Below are 21,968 nucleotides of genomic sequence, written 5' to 3' on the forward strand. Positions count from 1 at the left end.
AAAGAACAAGTCATTTTGCTTTAATGCCCTTAGTGGGAAGAGTTAGCACCCCAACAGAACCTACGATGAGGAAATGGGCTTGGATGCCAGGTCAGTAGAAAGAGCAGAGTGGCAGGTGTTGGAGCAGAGCAGGCTCTGACTGCCAGACCATGTGTTTTCTTCCACCAAAGGAAACTGGGGGGGCCTGTGGGATGGGTCTCTTTTATAACCTAGTAGTCTGACAAAGACTCTCCCATGAAATTACATATATTCCTTACTCTGTACTAAGTCATGAAGATGGCAAAGCTAAAATTCTTGACTGAACCAATCTAGAATTTACTCTAGGTCCTGGGGAAGAAATGCATAAGAACTAATTGCATCATGAGGGAAATGTCCCAGGAATCACCAGTCTGTGGGCAAGCATGAGGCCATGTAGGAGTAAGGGTCCCGGAGTCATTGTGGGGAACGTGATGAAGGGATTAGTCAAAAGATGTGGGGCAAAGAGCCCTCAGTCAATGGGATACCTGCAAGCAAAAGAATGAAGGGCCTCCTCCTCACACCATACACAAAAGTTAACTCACAATAGAATACAGACCTAAATGTACAGCCCAGTGTAAGAGCTTAAACTGTGAAGCTCCTGAGAAAACACAGGAGGAAAGTTATGTGACATACCTACATCAGGCAAAGCCTTCTTAGGTACAACACCAAAAGCACAAGCAACAAAGGGAAAAAGAAATAAATTGGACTTCATCAAAATTTAAAACTTTTGGCTGCACTCAATACCGTCAAGAAAGTAAAAAGACAGTTCACAGAATGGGAGAAGATATTTGCAAATTATGTCTGATAAAAGACTGGTATCCAAAATATATAAACAACTCATACAGCTCAACAATAAAAAAAAGGCAAATAACACAGTTTTAAAATAGACAAAGGAACTGAATAGACTTTTCTCCAAAGAAGATACACAAATGGCCAAATAAGCACATGAAAAGATGTTCAATATTGACAGCCACTTAAATGAACGGAAATCAAAGTTACAAGGAGGCACCACTTCACATCCATTCAGATGGCTATAATTTTTTAAATAGTAACGGAAAGCAAGTGGCGATTTCTGGAGCCAAGATCCCAGAAGGAAGAGCGGCATGGAGGAGGACCTGACATTCAGCTCTACTTTTCCCCTCCAGCATTTTCCAATACATAACTAGGGACCAAGAAGCTAGAAGCTAAACAGAGTGTTTAAAGCTGGGGAGACAAAATCGGGGTTTAGGAGGAAAGGCCCTGTGAAACACCCAGGCTTTGTTAGGACCCCTAAAATCCTCCACTCTAGGATTTAGGACAATGGAAATAAGCCAGCTTTCACAAATACAGAAGTAGAGCTTCTAATGACCTCAAATCTAGATTGGATAAAGTAGTCTGCCCCTAGTCCACCAGAATCAGATGATATGATTTTAAAAGTTAAAAAAAAAAAAAAGATGAAACAACAGATAAACTATTAGAATCAATAATTGAATTTAACAAGGTACAAAATATTTATAACTACCATTTACAATAGCATAAAAAAATCAAATGTCTGGGAATAAATCCATCAAAAGATAGGCAAGACCTCCATTCAGAAAACTACAAAATATTATTCAGTATAATTAGAGAAAACTTAAAAAAACAGGGTGATACCTCCTGAGTTGGAAAGATATTAGTTCTCCCCAACTTATATATAGATTCAATTTATTCCCAGTCAAAACCCCAACAGGCTTTTTTCCCCCTGAAGAAATTGACAATCTAAATCTAAAATCTATATGGAAATAAAATGACCAAGAAAAGTCACTAAAATCTTAAAGAACAAAACTAAATGACTTACATGGTAAGATATCAAGACTGATTATAAAGCTACAGTAATTAAGACAATCTTATTGGCAAAGGGATAGACAGATCAACCAGTGGACCTAAAAATAGTCCAGAAACAAACTTTTTAGGTAGTCATTTGATTTATGACGGAATTGAAAGGCAGGGGAGGAAGGATGGTCTTTTCAGTAAGTGGTGTTGGGTCAACTGGAAATCTCTATGGGGAAAGAATGAATCTTGACCCCTACCTCACCCTATACACAAAAATCAATTCCAGATGGATTGCAAATCTAAATATGAAATGTAAAACAACCAAGCTCCTAGATGAAAACACAGGATACCTCTATAACCCTGGTCTTCATTAAAATTAAGAACTTCTGTTATAACTACATCAAATAATAGGCTTAGACTCATAACATATAAGAACTTCTCCAAATCAACTTAAAAAGACAGATAATCCTATTTTTAATTTTAAAAATGTGAGTGGACACTACATGAAAGAGAATACCCCAATGGTTAATAAACATTTGGCAAAAAAAATGCTCAACATCATTAGTTGTCAGGGAAATGCACATAATATTACAATGAGATAATCACTGAACACTCACCAGAATGGCTAAAATTAAAAAGACTGACAGTACCAACTGTTGGCAAGAATATGGAACATCTGCAACTTTCACGCAGCACTGGTGGAAATAGAAATTGCTACAACTCTTTTGAATAACTGTTTGGCAGCATCTGCTTAAGCTGAACATATGTATACTCTGCCTGAGCAACTCCACTTCTACCAATAGACATAATAGATATATGTACATATGTTCACCAAAAGACATGTTCACGGAAGCACTATGAGTAGGAGCCAAAACCCAGAAATAGTTCAAATGCCCATTATCGGTAGAATGGAAATTGTGGTGTATTCACACAATAGTATGCCATGCAAAGTGAAAATGAACTACAACCACATGCAACAATGTGGATCAATGTCACAGATGGAAGTTCAGTGAAAGCAGCCAGTCACAAAAGAGAGTGCATTATAGGATTCCATTTTTTTAAAGATCTATCTATTTACTTATTTAATTGGGGGGAGGGGCGGAGGGAGAAGGAGAGAAAGAATCCCAAGCAGGCTCCCCGCTGAGTGTGGAGCCCGTCCGGGGGCTCAATCCAATGACCCCCGAGATCATGACCTGAGCCGAAACCAAGAGCTGGTCACTCAGCTGACTGAACCACCCAGGTGCACCTGTATGATTCCATTTTTATAAAGTTCAAAAAAAGGCAACATGAATCTAGTGTTCGGAATCAGACTTGGGGTTACCTTTGCTGGGGGAGAAAATGAGTGGCAGAAAGAACAAGAGGTGGCTCTGGGATACTGCATGCATGAGAGGTCATCTTGTGAAAATTCACTTTGCTATGTGATGATTTGTGCTCTTCTCCATACCTATGGGATACTCAAAATTTACTTTTAAACTGTTGCAGAGGGGGTCTGACTGGCTCAGTCAGTAGAGCATGTGATTCTTGATATCCGGTTCATGAGTTCAAGCCTCAGGTCGGGCATACAAGTCACTTAAAATAAATTGTTGTCACTAATCTGATTTCTACTAGTTTTGTGCATATTTACTTTGTATCAGAAGTACAAGGATTTGAGGATGATATCTAGTCATGTTGGTACATAATTCTATTATAATAAAAATAATTTAAGAAAATATTGGGCGAGTACTCATGTATTAGAATCATTTTTAACGTTGTGTAGTTTAGATATTGCTAAATGATGCCAGGTAAAAAAAAAAATTCAGGAAATCAAACCTCTTAAACTTCCTCCCAATTCCCTTCCCCAACCTTGTTCGTTGGGTTTTTTTTTTTTTTTTGTTCTCATTAGTTTTACTTTACTTTGCCATCTTAGAACATCCTGTTCAATCATCACAGCTTCATGGTTGTTTTATTCTTAGTTCTGGTTTGTATTAGTCACTTACCACAATCTCTTTATTTTACGGCCCCTTTTTCATTACTGCGTTCGTCAAACTATGCGACCACCATTCAGTATCTGAAATAAAAAGACAAACCTGGAGTTACTGCTTTCTTAGCGTCTCTCCATCAGAGGAAACTACTAACATCTGCAGTTTAGGGGCAGGGAGAACTAACATGACATCATCTGATGAGGCTGTTGTTGATTGGTTGGCAGTCAGAGGCGTATTTAGTGCAGTGAGTCCCTTCCTGATTGGCTGACTTTCAGAGAGAGGAGGCTGGCCCTGATTGGTTGGCTTGTAAAAGTATGTTCTCTGAATTCCAGTGCTGTTGATTTGTTGGCAGGGGCTTTTTTTTGTTTTTTGTTTTTTGTTTTATTATTATTATTTTATTATGTTCAGTGTTGGCAGGGTTTTAAACCAGGGATCAAGAGTACCTTGCTCTCCAAAAGTTCACCTTCCACCACTTTGCTTTCATGGAGGACCTTCATTAATATGATCAGAGCTTTCTTTATATTAGCGAAAATCCTCAAATTTCTTATGTTGAGGAAAACAGGTCCTAATGTAGGTAAGTAAAGCTACTTTCTTTTTTTTTTTTTTTAAAGATTTTATTTATTTATTTGAGACAGAGAGAATGAGAGACAGAGAGCATGAGAGTGGGGAGGGTCAGAGGGAGAAGCAGACTCCCCGCCGAGCAGGGAGCCCGATGCGGGACTCGATCCCGGGACTCCAGGATCATGACCTGAGCCGAAGGCAGATGCTCAATGGACTGAGCTTCCCAGGCGCCCCTCTTTGTGTGTTCTTTTTTTTTTTTTTAAAGATTTTATTTATTTATTTGAGAGAGAGAGAATGAGAGAGAGCACATGAGAGGGGGGAGGGTCAGAGGGAGAAGCAGACTCCCCGCCGAGCAGGGAGCCCGATGTGGGACTCGATCCCGGGACTCCAGGATCATGACCTGAGCGGAAGGCAGTCGCTTAACCAACTGAGCCACCCAGGCGCCCCAAGTAAAGCTACTTTCTGAGAGCAGGGCAAACCTGTATGTCTCCAGGCTCTTTAAAGTGTAATGGCAACATTTTCTTGCCGTTTTGTCATCCCATTTTTGAGTATTTTTCTTTTGGGTACTTATGGGTATTTTTTCCTTCTAGACTGGATTGTTCATCTATCTTTGCATGTTCTGTCTCTCTTATTCCTTTTCTGTTCTGTAGTATTTTGTACACTTGCCGTGTCATTTCATCTTTTTCATGTTTAACTTGGGCAATTCATCCAGACATTCCATAGCAAACAAACCTGCATCCCGTGAAACAAACATGTATTTTGTTTGGTCCACCCAGCATTTTCTGCAAAATGCAAATTTGTTACCAACATTTAAAAATTGGGAGGTTCCACATGAAATTGCACTTACAGATTCTCTTGAAAACCATCAGAAAACATGACAACATTCTCTGATAGCAACAATCAGCTAAAGACTTTTTACACTGGCAGTTCTTAAACTTCAGTGAGTATCGGGACCGTCTGGGGTGGGGGGTGTTAAAATCATTTTTCCTAGATTCCACCTCCACCGTTTCTTTAACAAATATGCGTTTCTAACGAGTTCCCAGGTGATACTGCTGCTGATCTGAGGACCACATTTTAAGAACCATTGCTTGAGATGATGCTTTTCCTTTCTAGTTACTACATCACTCCCTGTTGTCTCATACCTAACCCACATTCACTTACTTACAGCACCTGCCTTGTCCTTGTAGGCAGTTATGGTGATAAAACCTGTGATCTATTTGATCTGAATTTTCCTTGACCACCTGAGACCTGGTTGTCCACAGTCCAAACTTCTATTGGAAGGCTGCACAGTGCAGTGTGACCCACTTTTCCCAGGCTACAGGCATAGAGGCTCTGCTGGGACAGGGCAGATCCTTGCAGAAGGTCCTGGGCTCCCTGGTCAGCACAAGGTTTTATACATGTTCTGTACAGGGAGAGGAATCGCATGGCCATGAGAGGATTTTCTCAGGGGACATTCACCCAATTCTGATGCATCACTGGGAAACAGCCAGCCAGATCTGTTGGTTTTCTTTCTTGCCTCTGCTCAGGTCTCAAAAACTCACAACACCCAGAACTTTTCCTTTACACTGCCTATTTACTCTCTAGGATTTCCGCCCCCCGCCCCTTATAATGGTAGATAATAGTGAGAATTCTCAAGATTTTGTCACCAGCTTTCTTTCTTTGAAACATCTTCTTGTGGGAAAGTTGGAGGAGGTAGGTACTTCTCAGTTCCACAGGAGACCCTTCTGTTTATTTTCTGGCCACCACGTTTTAAAATTTCTAACAAGAATTTCTACCTCTTTGTTTCTTTTTTTCCTGGTTTTTTTTTTTTTAATATTTTATTTATTTGACAGAGAGAGACACAGCGAGAGAGGGAACACAAGCAGGGGGAGTGGGAGAGGGAGAAGCAGGCCTCCCGCGGAGCAGGGAGCCCGATGCGGGGCCTGATCCCAGGACCCTGGGATCATGACCTGAGCCGAAGGCAGACGCCCAACGACTGAGCCACCCAGGCGCCCCTTTTTCCTGGTTTTGACACTTTGTTTTTGTTCCTTTTGTGAGGTCTTCAGGAAGGAAGGGTCTGTGGTCCAGCTTCCCTAAACCATCATTATGGTGAAGTCCAGCTCTGGGTAACTGTATGGTTCTGTTCTAAATGGTCAAACCTCTTTCTAAATGTGTGTCCCACCCCCAGAGATCCCATTGGAACCAGTCTGGGCTGAGGCGTGGGTGTCAGGATCTTTAAAAGCTCCCCAGGTTATTCTAATGTGCAGTGAAAGTCAAGAAGCAGCGCTGTAGCTCAGTGCTTTTCAAATGTTAAAGTGCATACCGACCCACCCCCCCGCTTCCCCCAAGGTCTAGTTAAACTTCAGATTCTGGCTCTGCAGGTCCAGGACGTTCACTCTAGAGTCTGCATTGCTAACTAGCTCCCAGTGCGTCTTCTGCAATTGCCCCGGATCCTAGACCACACCTTGTAGCAAGGTTCCGGAATTACCTTGCCACCACTCTTGCCTGGGTACTCTTGATCCCTCACATCCACAGCCTGACCCAGTGGCCTCGTGCCATCCCCTGAGTGGGGCAGACGCCCTGCCTGAAGCAGGACACGGGCATGGATATGGACTGTACTTTTCTCGAAAGTGCTCCACACTTGTGTGGCGGTGAGTCCTAATTACAGAGACTGGAAATTCTCAGATTCTTAGGGTTTGAAGGACATGTAAGAGGTAAACGCATCTCCTCAAATCCTACTTCAGAACAGACTTGCATTGTTTTTTACTGGGTGCCTGGTATTTGGCCTCACTTCTCCCAAGCATACATAGGGCCACACAAACAGAAACGCACAACCCGCTTAGCGCCCGCCTGTTACACAGTGAGAGGCTCAGGAATGCCGTAGAGCCAGAAAGAGAGAAACAGTGAACAATGTTGTCACATCTCCAAAGCTGAGGAAGCCCAGGAACCTAGCTCTGTACTTTGTCTATTAAGTGTGAAAGACAAGAGGATGCTATAAAAATAATAATGATAAATTTTTAAAAACCCAGAGGCTCGGGCGCCTGGGTGGCTCAGACGGTTAAGCGTCTGCCTTCGGCTCAAGTCATGATCGCAGGGTCCTGGGATCGAGTCCCGCATCGGGCTCCCTGCTCCTTGGGAGCCTGCTTCTCCCTCTGCTTCTCTCTCTCTCTCCCTCTGTCTCTCATGAATAAATAAATAAAATCTTTAAAAAAAAAATTAAAATTAAAAAAAAAAAAAACCCAGAGGCTCATAGTAAATCAGAGTTGATGCAAAACCCGGGACCGTGTGTTAGCGTCATACCACCACAAGATGGCGCCGTTGGCTCGAGGAACAAAGTGTCAGTAACCTCAAGGTGGGGATCTGGTTTCAGCCCTACTTTAGGGAACAATCCTTAGACAGGTGGCAGGAACATGATAGGAGTGAAAACTCAGGGCTCCTAGAAGCTGCTTTTCATCAGGCCAGGAGCCTTTGACATTTGGAACAATCTAGCAATGTCTAAGAGTCATCCAGCTGTTGGGGGCTGACCAGGTCATTCTTGTTGGCATGAGACAAGGATCCCTGGAGGGATTGTGTGCCCAATGGATTAGTGAAAATGTAATCTTTTTCTACAAACACCAGAATTCTTTTATGAAGTGAAAAAACTCTATTTTTAAAACTTTTTTCCCCAAATTATTGGGTATTGGGGGTTTATGTGAACAGAAATGTATTTAGTACTTTAAGTACATTTTTCATTTAATGTTGATTTCACCCCTGCAGCCTTATTATTATTCCCATTCTACAGGTGGAGAACCCAAGGGCCAAAGCAATTAAAGCACTTGTCCAAATTATGAAGCCAGGACTTGAACCCAGTTTGATCTGTCCCAAAGCCTGTGAACTTAACCACTGTGCTGTATTACCTCCCAGTCAATATTCATTCACAAATGCACACGTTCCGACACTGGTCTTTCTCAGTCTGGTATTCTGTGACTTGCAGCAAAAACATCTTACAGGATACAGTGTGACAAGGGAAGAACGGGTATTCTCGGTGTCCATAGCAGGAGTACCTAACGCATTCTTAAGCAGCAAAAATTTCTGGGAACATCTTTATCTTTTTCCCTCCTTCCTATTACTTCTTTTTTTTTTTTAAGATTTTATTTATTTGCGAGAGAGAGAATGAGAGACAGAGAGCATGAGAGGGAGGGGGGTAAGCAGGGAGAAGGGGGGTAAGAGGGAGAAGCAGACTCCCTGCCGAGCAGGGAGCCCGATGCGGGACTCGATCCCGGGACTCCAGGATCATGACCTGAGCCGAAGGCAGTCGCTTAACCAACTGAGCCACCCAGGCGCCCTCCTATTACTTCTTTAGTACTATTTTACTAAAGTGTTTCCTTCCCAGGGCACTTTCTCCGCACCAACTTCCCCACAAATTTATTCTTTCTCAGCTGTGGAATGGAAAGCAAGCTGGTTGTATTAATTCTCACTAAAGTGTATATGATTGATGGTCACTGCATTATATTATCCAAATAAGACCTGCTTAGCTTTAGACCTGAAAGAATAATTCAATGATGATATTTCTGTCTACATGCTTGGTCATATCTCAATACTTTCCTTATTTGAGGAGACAGACCCTGAAGAGAAGACAAAAGGCAGGAAGAAAAGATAATACCAGCAGTTAAGATGAGTCAACTAGTAATTATGAAATTTCACACACACTTGGTGCTGAATGTAAAATGATAACTTGAGCTAAAAAGAAAGCTCTCTCCTAGGCTCATTCCATGGCTTGAACATTATATGGTCCTCTTGTACTATTTTTTATTTTTCTCAACTGGAAAAGGTTAGACTAACTACGGAGCAAAGAAACCTGAGCAGATCTTCAGCCATTTTACAAATGGTATAAACTAGCCCAGAATGACCAAATTGCCCTGGTTCTCTTCATATTAAAAAAAAAATCTAGTTAATAAATGTGGGGAAAAAATGATAGAACTAGGGGCGCCTGGGTGGTTCAGTTGGTTGAGCGTCTGACTCTTGATTTTGGCTCAGGTCATGATCTCAGGGTCGTGGCATTGAGCCCTGAGTTGGGTCTGCCCTGGGCATGGAGCCCGCAGAAGATTCTTTCTTTCTGCTTCTCCCTCTGCCCCTCCTTCCTCAAATAAATAAATCTTCTTTAAAAATGATAGAACTAGAACATCTCCATTTTGCCCCCCTAATGAAATAACTGATTCCAGCACCCCAGTGGGCAGATGAAATCATTACATGAAAGGTTGAAGGGGAAATTTGCCATGGAGGGGTCTGGCTGACATAGCTTGACCCCACTGTTGCTGCTCAGTGTGAAAACAGACCCACTAAGTGCCTTCCGAATCGATGCGGTAGGATTGCCCAGTATGTCCTATGAACTCTCACCCCAAAAATAACTGAAACTCATCAAATGAGTTTCTAGAGCTAGCTTCTGCTCTACGGGAAATACAAGGGGATACAGGAACAAATTAAATGATACCACAAGGAAGCAAATACGCAAATTCAGAACTGATGGACTCTGGGCCGTGGGGCTCACTTCCTCACAAAGGCAGAGAGCATCTGCTCTGAAATCAAGCACTTCAGAAACATAAGAACCTGGTTCAGTCGGTTGAACGGCTGCCTTCAGCTCAGGTCATGATCCCAGGGTCCTGGGATGGAGCCCCACTTCACGCTCCTTGCTCAGTGCAGAGCCTGCTTCTCCCTTTGCCTGCCACTCCCCCTGCTTGTGCTCTGTCTCTCTAACAAATAAATAAATAAAATCTTAAAAAAAAGAAGAAGAAGAACCAAATACAGCATGTGGACCATGAATGAAACCAACCAGTGGTAAAGAGAGAGAGACTTGAGACAACTGGTGAATTTTTACAAGGACAAGGTATCTGGTGATACCAAGGAACTACAGTTAATCTTGTCTCATATGGTAATGGCACTCTAGTTATGTATGAATACATCCATTCTTGGGAGATGTTTACTGATGCTCATAAGGATGAATTGATATTATTTGCCTTAAAATCTGAATAAAAAGGAAAAAATGAATGTAACATAATCTTTATGACTGCTTAATCTTGGCAATGTGTATTTTGGGGTTCACTATTCTCTGTGTACATTTTTTGTTTCATAATATGAAGGTTTTTAATAATCAAGAAATAAAAAGGCAGCCTACCTTTGATATTGTGATATTCTCTGGGACAAAAGAAAATTCAGTAGGTCCATGAGATCTTTTTCAGCTTTGATGGGACACACCCACAACCAGTATTCGACCTCCATCAGTGTTAAGCCAAGACCCAAACGTCCCCCTACAAACTGCGTTGATTTCTGTTTATCCATCTCAGAAGGACAGAGGGCGCCACGAGCCTGGTTAGGACTGGATTCCGTTCCTCCAAGCACTTCCAGTGGGATGCACTACAAACAACTTAGAGTTCACCCACATTCACATAGGAGCTTCACCTATGAATCCTGGTGGTTGGCTGCAGTGGGTTCCACCAGCTTTGAGCCTGGGTCGGGGACCTGCTCAAACCCAAGTGTTGTCCCCAAACTCCTAGAAAGATAGGCTCACTGATGCACAGGACTCTAAAACATGAAAGATGCTCACCCTTATTCATAATAACAGAATGCAAATTACAACGCAGTGAGATTTTCAGGTTGTGGAAAATCAAAACAACTGAAAACAGGCTTGCTGAAGATGTAGGGAAATGGATACTTTACTAGTGGGAGTGTAAACTGGAACAGAACCTAGTGGGAGATAATTTGGCAGAATTTGGTACAATTACAAACACATATGCCCTTTTGCCCAGGAATTCTGTTTTGTATGAATTGATCCCGCTTACACTGGCTCCCACCTCAAGCAACATGTGTCTGTTATTCGTTGCCACATTGCTTGTAATAGTAGATGATTTGAAAAACTTAAATACCTATCAGAAGGGGAGTGTTAAATTATGGACAGCCACATGTTAGAATAATATGTAACTTTTTTTAAATGAAATCATGTCTATAATTATATCAAACTACCCCCCAAGACATATTAAGTGAGGGGGGAAAAGCAAGATAGATAAGGCAATTCTGTATATAGTATGCAATCATTTGTGTATAGAATGAAAAAATCATACGTCTGCCTGCGTATACAAAGAAACTTCTGGAAGAATGCCTAACACATGAATGGCATTGGCTGCCTTCAGGTCGCTGGGAGGAGGGAGAATTTTCTCTTGACTCCTGAACTCTGTAAATGTATAAATATATGACCTGTTTAAAAAGTTAGAGATACAATTCATTTCCTAACAACAAAAAGCAAAAAGGAGTCCGTTGACTTTCACACCAGACTTAAGGGAAACAGTAGGGACTTGGATTCAGGGCGAGCCTGGGGCAGAGAGCTGGAAAATGTGCTGGAATGTGAGCCACCAGGCAGCAAAAATCACAAAACACAGTTCAAGCTCCCTGTCGTGGCAAAATAGAATCCATTTTAAATCAAATTAAAGCCAAGTCCCCGTCGAGGGCGCCCGGCTGGCTCGGCCGGTGGAGCATGCGACTCTTAATCTCGGGGTCATGAGTTCAAGCCCCACGTTGGGTGTACAGATTACTTAAAAAAATAAAAAATAAAGCCAAGTCCCAGAGGCTGGCCCAACGATTCCAGTTTCATCTTCCACGGAGGCTGAAGTCTTCAGATGGGGTGGTCTCTGAAATCCTGAGGAGGGGGCTCTGGAGGTGGGTCAGGCCCGTCAAAGCCCCAAAGCCCCCTAAAGCCAGGGCCAGCACTAACAAAGCCCCCCAAGGGCCAGGCTCTGCAATGCAGCTCTCAGGGAAGGAAGTCTCGTCCCCACCAGTCAGCTCTGTCACCCGAGGAAGCAACTCAGGGACTCCGGGCGTTGTGCTGGGTAGATGCTCATGTAAAGAATGAATTGCTGAAACCCTACGCAGTAGGGTCAACCAGTCAATTCAAATACAGACAGTGCCCTTTTTTTTTTTAATCTATAAAAAAATAGTAATTGGAGAAAAACTGTAGTATCCAACTAGTGGGGCTGTTGTGAATCCATGCACATAAAAGAGGTAAAGTAAAGGTTACCTATCGTGATCAGGAAGAAAAAGATAGGACTTGGAAATACTTAAGAGCCAGAATATCAGGGCGCCTGGGTGGCTCAGTCGGTTAAGCGTCTGCCTTCGGCTCAGGTCATGATCCCAGGGTCCTGGGATCGAGCCCCGCGTCGGGCTCCCTGCTCAGCACAGAACCTGCTTCTCCCTCTCCCTCTGCTGCTCCCCCTGCTTGTGCTCTCTCATGCTCTGTCAAATAAATAAACAAAATCTTTAATAATAATAAAAAAAAAAAGCCAGCGTATCTTTAGCATCCGTTCTGCCCAGGTGCTACCAGTCGTCATCACGCATGAGCCAGCAGACCTATGACCCACACCCTGGGACCACTCTGAAGGGGGACAGGGTGTCAGATCTTGGAGCTAAAGGGGCGCCGTGGCTCATCTCGTGTCCCCTTTAGTGCTCACTATGTGCGTTCTTCTGCACCTTCCCCGCCACACGGATGGCTATGAATTCCCAGCCCCCTTCGCTTAAGTGAGGCCCCCAGGACCAGATCCAGCAGGTGAAACGCGAGCAGAGGTGGGCCAGGAGAAGCCCCCCTTCAGCTACCTCTTCTCCCGCCACAAAAGCCACGTGTTGAGACGGCAGGACTACAGCCGAGAAAGAAACTGAATCCTTGCATTCCTACCCATAGGGCTGCCTCGCCCACCGCACGCTTTGCAGGGGCTTCAACTTTTCTGGCTCCAGCCACGGAAATTCTGGAGTTTGGGGCTGCAGTGTCACCTAGACCAAGCTGACTGAGCTGGCCCACAGCCCCTCACGCCTCCGAAAGTGGCAGCAGGGGCCCCGGGCGCGTTTTCAGTAAGGTTGCAGGAGCTTACAAAGTGTGTTTGCTTTTAGAGGGGATGTGATCGATGAGGTGTGGTTGGCTGGTTAGCTCTCAGGCTGACCAGAATTCACAGGCTGTTGGCGGTATGTCATTTGCTCAGGGAAACGAGATCTTTCAAAACATTGGATCTGCAGTGGCATGGGGTTGATAAAACAGAACTTTTGGCACCAAAAGAAAAAAGAGCGTGGGGAAGCATGGATTGACTTCCCTGTCATTTCATCTTATTTATTTAGGTAACCTCTACACCCAACGTGGGGCTCGAACTCACGACCCCGTGATCAAGACTCGCACGCTCTTCCGACTGAGTCAGCTGGGTGCCCCACTTCCCTCTCATTTTAGAGATGAAAACCGAGACCCAGAGGAAGGGGTCAGGGATTTGTGACTCATCACACCTCAGCCCTTCTGAGGAGCAGGTTAGCAAGTCAAAAGTGGGGGGGTCAGAGAGACAGAGCCCCACACCCCAGATGAACCGGGTCAGGGCCAACAGTCACTCAGGGCTGCAGGACCAAAGAAAACGCCTCCCCACCTAGGGCAGGATGTACGATCCTAATGGTCTAGATGGGTTGGTCCCAAATGCAGCTACAGGAACCAGGCACAAAGAAGTGAGACCGGGGTGGGGGGGGGGGCAACCAGTTTGCTTCCCTGTGATATTGCCAGGTCTCCCACTTTTGTCAGGAAAGCCCCAAACCCTGCGTTTATGTGAGATCTGCCAGTTTTTCAATGTTGGCAGTCGGCTGAAAATGAAAGTAAAAACTCAGTACTGTTCAAACAAAATACATCTGAGGGCTGCTGAGGCCCTCAGTCCATCGAGTCAAGACCCCGGCTGTCCTATTTCCTTGACTGTAGAGACAGGACCACAGCCACGGCCACAGGCAGGCCACAGAAGCATTGTTCTCCGGGTAGGGCCACCAGATTTAGCAAACAGAAACAAAGGACACTCAGTTCAGCTGGACTTTAGACAAACAATGAATAATTTTTTAGTATAAGTATGTTTAGGCAATACTTATATTGCAGAATATAAATATGTCCCAGGAAATTCTTACATAATATTGCCTGGGACATACTTATGCTAAAAAAAATTATTCACTGTTTATCTGAAATTCCATTTTAACTGGTATATCGTATCTGGTGCCTGACCAAGGCAGCTCATCAGTGAGCTCTTCTTCCTTTGGCCTCAGTTGTCCAAGAAGTCTGAAAAATAAAGTAGACTTACTCCCAGCCACACTGAGGTACTCCCACGAGAAAGTGGGGCCCGGGACCACTGGATCTGGCTGTCTGGTCAGGCATCCCTCAGCAAGGTGATTTCTGTCCCGGTGGTAGGCCTTCAGGTCCCAGTGGGCATGTCACTCTTCCCTTTGATCCACTGGGAGACAGGCCTACTGCTCATGGGTGCATTCCTGTCTCTGCTATGAGAACTGAAGCAGGATGCTTAGAATTCCAGCACATGGGTTTGCTCAGCTCTACTGCTCTGTGAACCTTCATCATGCTCCTCAGTCCCCACAGGGGCCGGTGGTGCTGGGGAGTTCTGCTGGGGTTGTTCTAGTGTCCTCCTCCTGCCCCCCCCACCCCTGGGAGGGAGATCAGAAACCACAATCCTCCCTCCTTACCATGAACTTCACTGTCTGACACTGTCCACTGTCAGGAAGGAAAAGCTCTTCCTCTACCCTCTTATGTTCAGTAACTGGGGGTCTGCAAATTAAACTAACCAAAGACAGATTAAGAGGAAAAAAGGCACATAATTTTTATTAATATTTACATGCATGTCACAAATATTTACATGCATGTCAGTTCACAGAAAAGAAGTGAAACTCAAAGAAGTGGTTTAGGCTTGGGGGCTTATATGCCTTCGTATAAAAGGAAAGAGGATTTGAGTGTCAAAGGGAATAAATTGCAGGGAAGTGACTAGGACATAATGGAAGACAAGGGCTATGTTTCTGCAAGCTCATTTTGGTGTTGATTCCCTATTTTCAGTGATGAGAGTTGCACTTCTATCCCTGATAGGTCAGGCAACTTCTTCAAAGGGAAATTTATGCCCTGCTTTTAGGCAGATATGGGGGGAGGGTGGCAAAGAACTCTTCCTGCATCTGTTGATTCTCAATTGCGTTCAGCTCAAAATAATCCTTATGCCAAAGTGGCACATTTGGGGTGACATAATCTGATCCCCTTCACCACCTAGCTCCTGGGTAGAGCTGTGTTCGATTGCTGTTGGTCAAGAAACCAAGCAGGAGTTCCAGATGCTACCACCACCAACTCTTGCACAGATCATGGGCCTTCCACAGTTGAGCAGAGTCTTAATTGCACACCTAAACAGGCAGGAGCCCTGTTCTGCCCCAGAGGGTCTCCATCTTCATTGCCTCCTTCCCCCTCTTCTTCCTCCTGCCTCACAAGGACCAGAGGGAAAATGCAGATGCGTCCATTTTACTCCAACTCACCTCTAGGGGGCAGCAGAGGGGGCGGAAGAACATTCATTAATAGGCAGCTGGTCATGGTCTGTTCCGCGAGCTGGACTCGGCTGGCTCCGCTGATGGGCCGCGAGGGTCCCGACTGCTCCAGTGCCCCAGACTGCAGCCGCGGCTGCACTTCCCACCTCTGATGGAGGCATCTCCGGGGAAAACCAGGGGGCTTAGCAAAGAAAGGAACAGGAGCTCTAAAACACCCTGCAAACTCCAGGGGTGCCTGGCTGGCTGAATCTGTAGAGCATGCAACGCTTGATATCCGGGTTGTGAGTTCAAGCCCCACGCTGGGTGCAGAGCCTACTTAAACAGAAAAAAAATTTTTTAAAGATTTTATTTTTTTATTTATTTGACAGAGAGAGAGAGAGACAGCTAGAGAGGGAACACAAGCAGGGGGAGTGGGAGAGGGAGAAGCAGGCTCCCGGCCGAGCAGGGAGCCCGATGCGGGGCTCGATCCGAGGACCCTGGGATCATGACCTGAGCCGAAGGCAGCCGCTTAACGACTGAGCCACCCAGGCGCCCCCAGAAAAAAATTTTTTTAAATAAAAACCCTGTGGGGCACCTGGGGGAGGTGCTCAGTCGGTTAAGCGTCTGCCTTCCACTCAGGTCATGATCTGGGGGTCCTGGGTTCCAGACCCACATCCAGCTTCCTGCTCAGTGGGGAGCCTGCTTCCCTTCTCCCTCTGCCCCTCCCCTGCTGCTCATGCACATGCGCAAGGGCGCACGCGCTCTCTCAAATAAAAATCTTTATAAATAAATAAATTAATTAATTAATTAATTTAATTAAACCCTGTGAATGAATCCAAAGCAGTAAGCCCCACATCCACCACTTCCAGAAAGTTGTCCTTGGACAACTTCCTTCCTTGCTTCCCCATCTATCAAGGGGGGCTCGTGATACAGCTGACCTCAAAAGGTTGTTGAGGGATGAAATGAGTTAATAGATGTTCATCATTAGGTAGAAAAGTGGCTGGAACAGATGCTGTTCTAAATGTTCTAAAGGATTGCTCCTGAGTCCCCCTTAACTCCCAACTACTTCTGGAAAGTGCTGGATTCTGGGTAGCATTTTCTGGTTTTGGGTTTGGTTTTTTTGTTTTTCAGAGAGAGAGAGAGAGAGAGTGCCCGTGAGTGTGGGGGCGAGGCAGAGAGAGACAGGGAGAGAGAGAGAATCTCAAGGAGGCTCCACACCCAGCATGGAGCCCAATGTGGGGCTCGATCTCATGACCCTAAGATCATGACCTGAGCTAAAATCAAGAGTCGGATGCTTAATGGACGGAGACACCCAGGCGCCCCTGTTTTTAATAAATCAATTGGCATTTGGATTGGATCTAGACATATTTTAAACCAATTAATAACATCCAACAGGTGCTTTGAATTGCTAATTTGAATAAATCATGTTGGATCAACAAAATTTTCTCTATGGGTATAAACACAGATTTTTGGAACATGTTTCTGACATACATACAGGGTACTCTGGTAAATTGAATATTCCATGTAATAGGGAGTTAAATACGCATCATGTCCAAATGCCAGTTTTTAAAACTTTACATATACTGTCTTTAAGACTAAACCACAAGGCGTATGTTTCTCGAAGAATCGGGGTCTGCAGTGAACCTTGGACATGACCGTATTGGAGACAGGCCGAGGGCTGGTTCCCAGAGCGCTCCCGAAGACAGGAAGCTGCATCTTTCAGGGCTTGCTGCAGGCATTTTCATTCATTCATCAGCTTTGTTTCCCATACACTGTTGCCCACTCAGGCAGCCCCAAATGACATCTGTCTGCCCAGCTGCTGGTGGCCTGAGCTGATTTCAGAGCCGGGACAACCCTGAGACATCCTGGGGTCAGAATGGAGGCTGAGAAACATGCCAGCAGTAGGTGCTCAATAAAGGCTCGTTCTCCTCCCTCTCTGACATCTCCCTTTCTTTTTTTTTTTTGAAGGTATTTTTTTATTTTAGGGGAGGGGAGAGAAAGCACTGTGGGGGAGGGGCAGAGGGAGAGAGAGAGAATCTCAAGCACATTTCCCACTGAGCGTGGAGTCCGACATGGGGCTCGATCCCAGGACCCCGAGATCATGACCTGAGCCGAAATCAAGAGTCTGATGCTTAACCAACTAAGCTACCCAGGCATCCCCTGACATCTCCCTTTCTAATCTCAAATGCACCGAGTGAGATTTTTATACACTTTAAGTGACCAAACTATCTCCCATTTCCTCCAAGGGGACAGGCTGAGGGAGATGCGGTGGCAAAGATTTATCAACAGCGTCCACAGCTAATTCCTTGAATGTTAAGGCTGTTCACCTGCAACTCATTCACTCTTTTCCCTTCTCCCTACCTCCCTCCCCAGAGTGCCGGCTACACTTGACTCTACCTTCCTGCAAAGTAGAAATAGGCACCTGCCAAAACAGTGCCCTTACTGCTCTGGTAAATCAGAAAAGAGCACTCATCCCACATCTGATTATACCTGGTATAGCTGGGAGACCTTTGGAATGTTTAAATTGCGGTGTAGGAGCACCTGGGTGGCTCAGTTGGCTAAGCATCCAGGTCTTGATCTCAAGGTTATGAGTTCAAGCCCCACACTGGGCTCCACGATGGGCGTGGCACTCACTTAAAAAAAAGAAGAGGGCGCCTGGGTGGCTCAGTTGGTTGAGCGACTGCCTTCGGCTCGGGTCACGATCCCGGAGTCCTGGGATCGAGTCCCGCATCGGGCTCCCTGCTCGGCGAGGAGCCTGCTTCTCCCTCGGACCCTCCCCCCTCTCATGTACTCTCTCTCTCTCATTCTCACTCTCTCAAATAAATAAATCTTTAAAAAAAAAAAAAAGAAGAAGAAGAAGAAGAAGATGCAGGATAAGTGTGAGGCTAGGGTCTAAAACAACCAAGCAACGACTCAAGTCTTCCGGAGTATAATTTTTCTGCAACTACTAAATTTACTTCTGGTTAAGTCCAGTGGCTTTGCCCGTGGGATATATGAAACTCTTGACACAGCCTAACATCCCCGCCGACCCTCAGAATCCGATCGGTAAATAAACTCCACTGTAATTTGAGGAACACCATGACCCTTTTTATTGACCCTTCACACTGAAACAGTAAATGATACTGTGGGAACACTAAAAGCGCCTCACTGAACAGACCATCAGCAAGAGGCGAGATCGCCCCTTCCAAGCCTCCTCTGCCCTCTGAGATTGGAATTTGGGAGGATGCACTCAGAAATGATTTTTTTTTCCCCAGTAATGACAACGTTCAGTACCACATAAGAAATGAAAATGAAGCATTGATCTTATTCTTCAAGTATAGGGTAGCTTCAATATTAAAATTAACATATAAATTTAACATCCATCTTATTTTCAACTCACTTCTGCTGAGTAAATGCGCATATAAAGAATGAATGACTGAAACAGTATGCCCTGAAATCAAGTCCATTTTTCAAATATGTCAGATCAAAGGCAATCAGCGCCTGTTTTCTGGGCACCCAACAAATGTTCCCAGGAGGCCCCCCTTCCTGTCGCCTCCCATCAACCTAGCCACAGGGCAACTTGGGGACCTTGGACGATGAGTCCCTTAAAGAGCAGACCCCATGATACATGACTGCCCCCACTGCATAACTCCTCCTCTGGTCCAGTTTCTTTCTGTAAATTTTAAATGTTCTTAGGCTCTTAGAAGCCTGCTAGCTAATGGCCACAGCCTGGACCAGGGGCTCAGAATCCCTGCCCCTTCTTCCTGGTCCCTGTCACCTCTCCAGCCGCTCTGCTATGAACTTCAACCACAGCCATGTACCTGGCTAAGAAATGCCTTGCTTCTCAAAACATCTGTGCAACTACTTTTGCTTTTCCCATCATCAAGAGCATTGATATTTCACAGGAAGACATCACCTCACACCTGTTAGAAGGGCTATTATGAAAAAGAGAAGAGAAACTAAGTGCTGGCAAGAATGAGGAGAAGAGGGAGCCCTTGAGGGGCACCTGGGTGGCTCAGTTGCTAAGTGTCTGCCTTCGGCTCAGGTCATGATCCCAGGGTCCTGGGATCGAGCCCCCAACATCGGGCTTCCTGCTCAGCGGGGAGTCTGCTTCTCCCTCTCCCCCTGCCTGCCACTCCCACTGCTTGGGCTTGCGCTCACTCTCAAATAAATAAGATCTTTTGAAAAAACAAAACTACATTTTTAAAAAAGAGAGCCCTTGGGCAATATTGGTGAGAATGTAAACTGATGCAGCCTCTATGGAAAACAGTATGGAAGCTCCTCAAAAAACTAGAAACAGAAATACTCTATAATCCAGCAATGCCACTTGTCGGTATATTTCTGAAGAAAATGAAATCAGTATCTCAAAGAGGTATCCCCACCCTATGTTCGCTGGAGCATTATTCACAATAGCCAAGACACGGAAACAACCTAAGTGTCCATCAACAGACCAAGAGATAAAGCAAATGTCACATACTAAGTGAAATAAATAAGCCAGTCACAAAAAGACAAGTACTGTGTGATCTCGCTTCTACATGGAATCTAAAAAAGCCAAATGCACAGAAACAGAGTGGAATCACGCTTGCCAGGGGATTGGTGGGGGGGTGGGGAGAAATGGGGAGATGTGGGTCAAAGGACACAAACTTACAGTCGTAAGATGTTCTGGCTATCCAATGTCCTGCCTGGTGGCTTTCTAACAGTTCTACACTGTATGCTTGAAAGTTACTAAGAGAACAGATGGTAAATGTTCTCACCACACACACACACACACACACGTAATTATGTGAGGTGATGGATGTGTTAACTAACCTTACAGCGCAAATCATTTTGTAATATATACACCTATCAAATTGTCACCTCATACATCTTAAACTCACACAATGTTCTATGTCGATTATATTTCAGTAAAATTAGGAGGGGGGAAGGGAATTACTGATGTGTCTTAAACCTCAAAGCTCCAGCCCCAAAGCAAAACCTGCTTCCAGGTGTCACTAGTAAACTTGGAATCACGCACACCTTAAGGGTCAGCAGCACTGGAAAATCTCGGGAGCATTAAGTGGCACTCCCCTTGAGGGTAAGGGGGGCACATTTATGCTAAGATCAGGTGCTCTGCCAATCAAAGGTTTCCAAAAACAGGCACTTCTGATCTCAAATGTGTACTCGATTCAAACGTTAACATTGCCTCTAAAGTTACGTGAACTAAGTCGAGGGCAGGAGTGGAGGACGTAGGCATTTAAACCTCTCCCTCAGCTCCTTTACTGGGCGTAGGTCTAAGAGGAAAACCCAAGGATGTGATGTTCTCCAATCTTAGTGAGTTTAAGAGTCACCTGCCGAGGACGATAAAAATGGAGACGTTGAGGCTCTCGGAGATTCTGAACTCAGCAAGCAGGGCCCAGGAATCCAAACTAGTAAGGGAAGCATTGGGGTGCGTGGATCACACTTGGAGACAAACCGCTGTAGAACATGACCAACCCGCCCCCACTCACATCGTAGATGAACAAAGCATTTAAGATGAGCAATTGGCAGGTCCTCACTAGAAGGGGAGAGAGGCGACCCGGTTTCACGTGGATTAACTTTCCATAAGGCTGGCTTGCCCCGGCTGCAAGTGACCCGCCAAGCACCCTGTTACTTGTCTGTGTGACAGACGAGATTTAGCCAGAAGGAGTTGGCTGATTTCTTCTCTTTTATGTGAGTAACTGAGCGCCCGTGGGCTACACGTCAGAGCAGGATGGTCTTTGAGAGCTGAGCTCAGATCTAGGAGAGGGCTCAGGCCATAGGACAGCAGAGGAAGCAAAACTGACTGCTGGACAAAGGACATAGGATCTGAACCAATTTCTCCCATCTGACCCCGGACCACACTTACCCCCCGCCCCCGCCTTAAAATAAATATATCCTGCTTCAGAAGATTACATTGAGGATCAAACATACCCGTACTAGCCTAGGAGTTCGCTGCCTTACAGATAAGTCCATGTTGCTGGCCGTTGTCACAAGGAGTCTGTGAGTTTGGTGATCTGTGGGCGGGGGTGGGGGGTGGGAATCATGCTATAAAGACACTGCATCTTAGGGCGAGTGTTGCTCAATCCGGGTAGTTCAGCCTGAAGTAGTAACAGCTGAAGACAGATTTCATAGCACCCCGGGCTCACAGGGGATCTGTTACCACTGGTGCTTGTTAAATGATTGCGGATAAGCTTCTGAGACGAACATACCTTGGGAAATACACTTGTCCTAGGTAGGCCCAGACATTAGCCCATCACCACCACATAAAATATCCCAGACATGGGTCTTTAGAAACAAGGTTCCAATTATTTTCTTCTACCCTCCCTCGCTTTCTTCCCTGACATATATGCTAATGTCAAAATACAA

Source organism: Leptonychotes weddellii, chromosome 14 (assembly GCF_054177405.1).
Source record: "Leptonychotes weddellii isolate Sample4059 chromosome 14, ASM5417740v2, whole genome shotgun sequence".
Classification (NCBI taxonomy): Eukaryota; Metazoa; Chordata; class Mammalia; order Carnivora; family Phocidae; genus Leptonychotes; species Leptonychotes weddellii.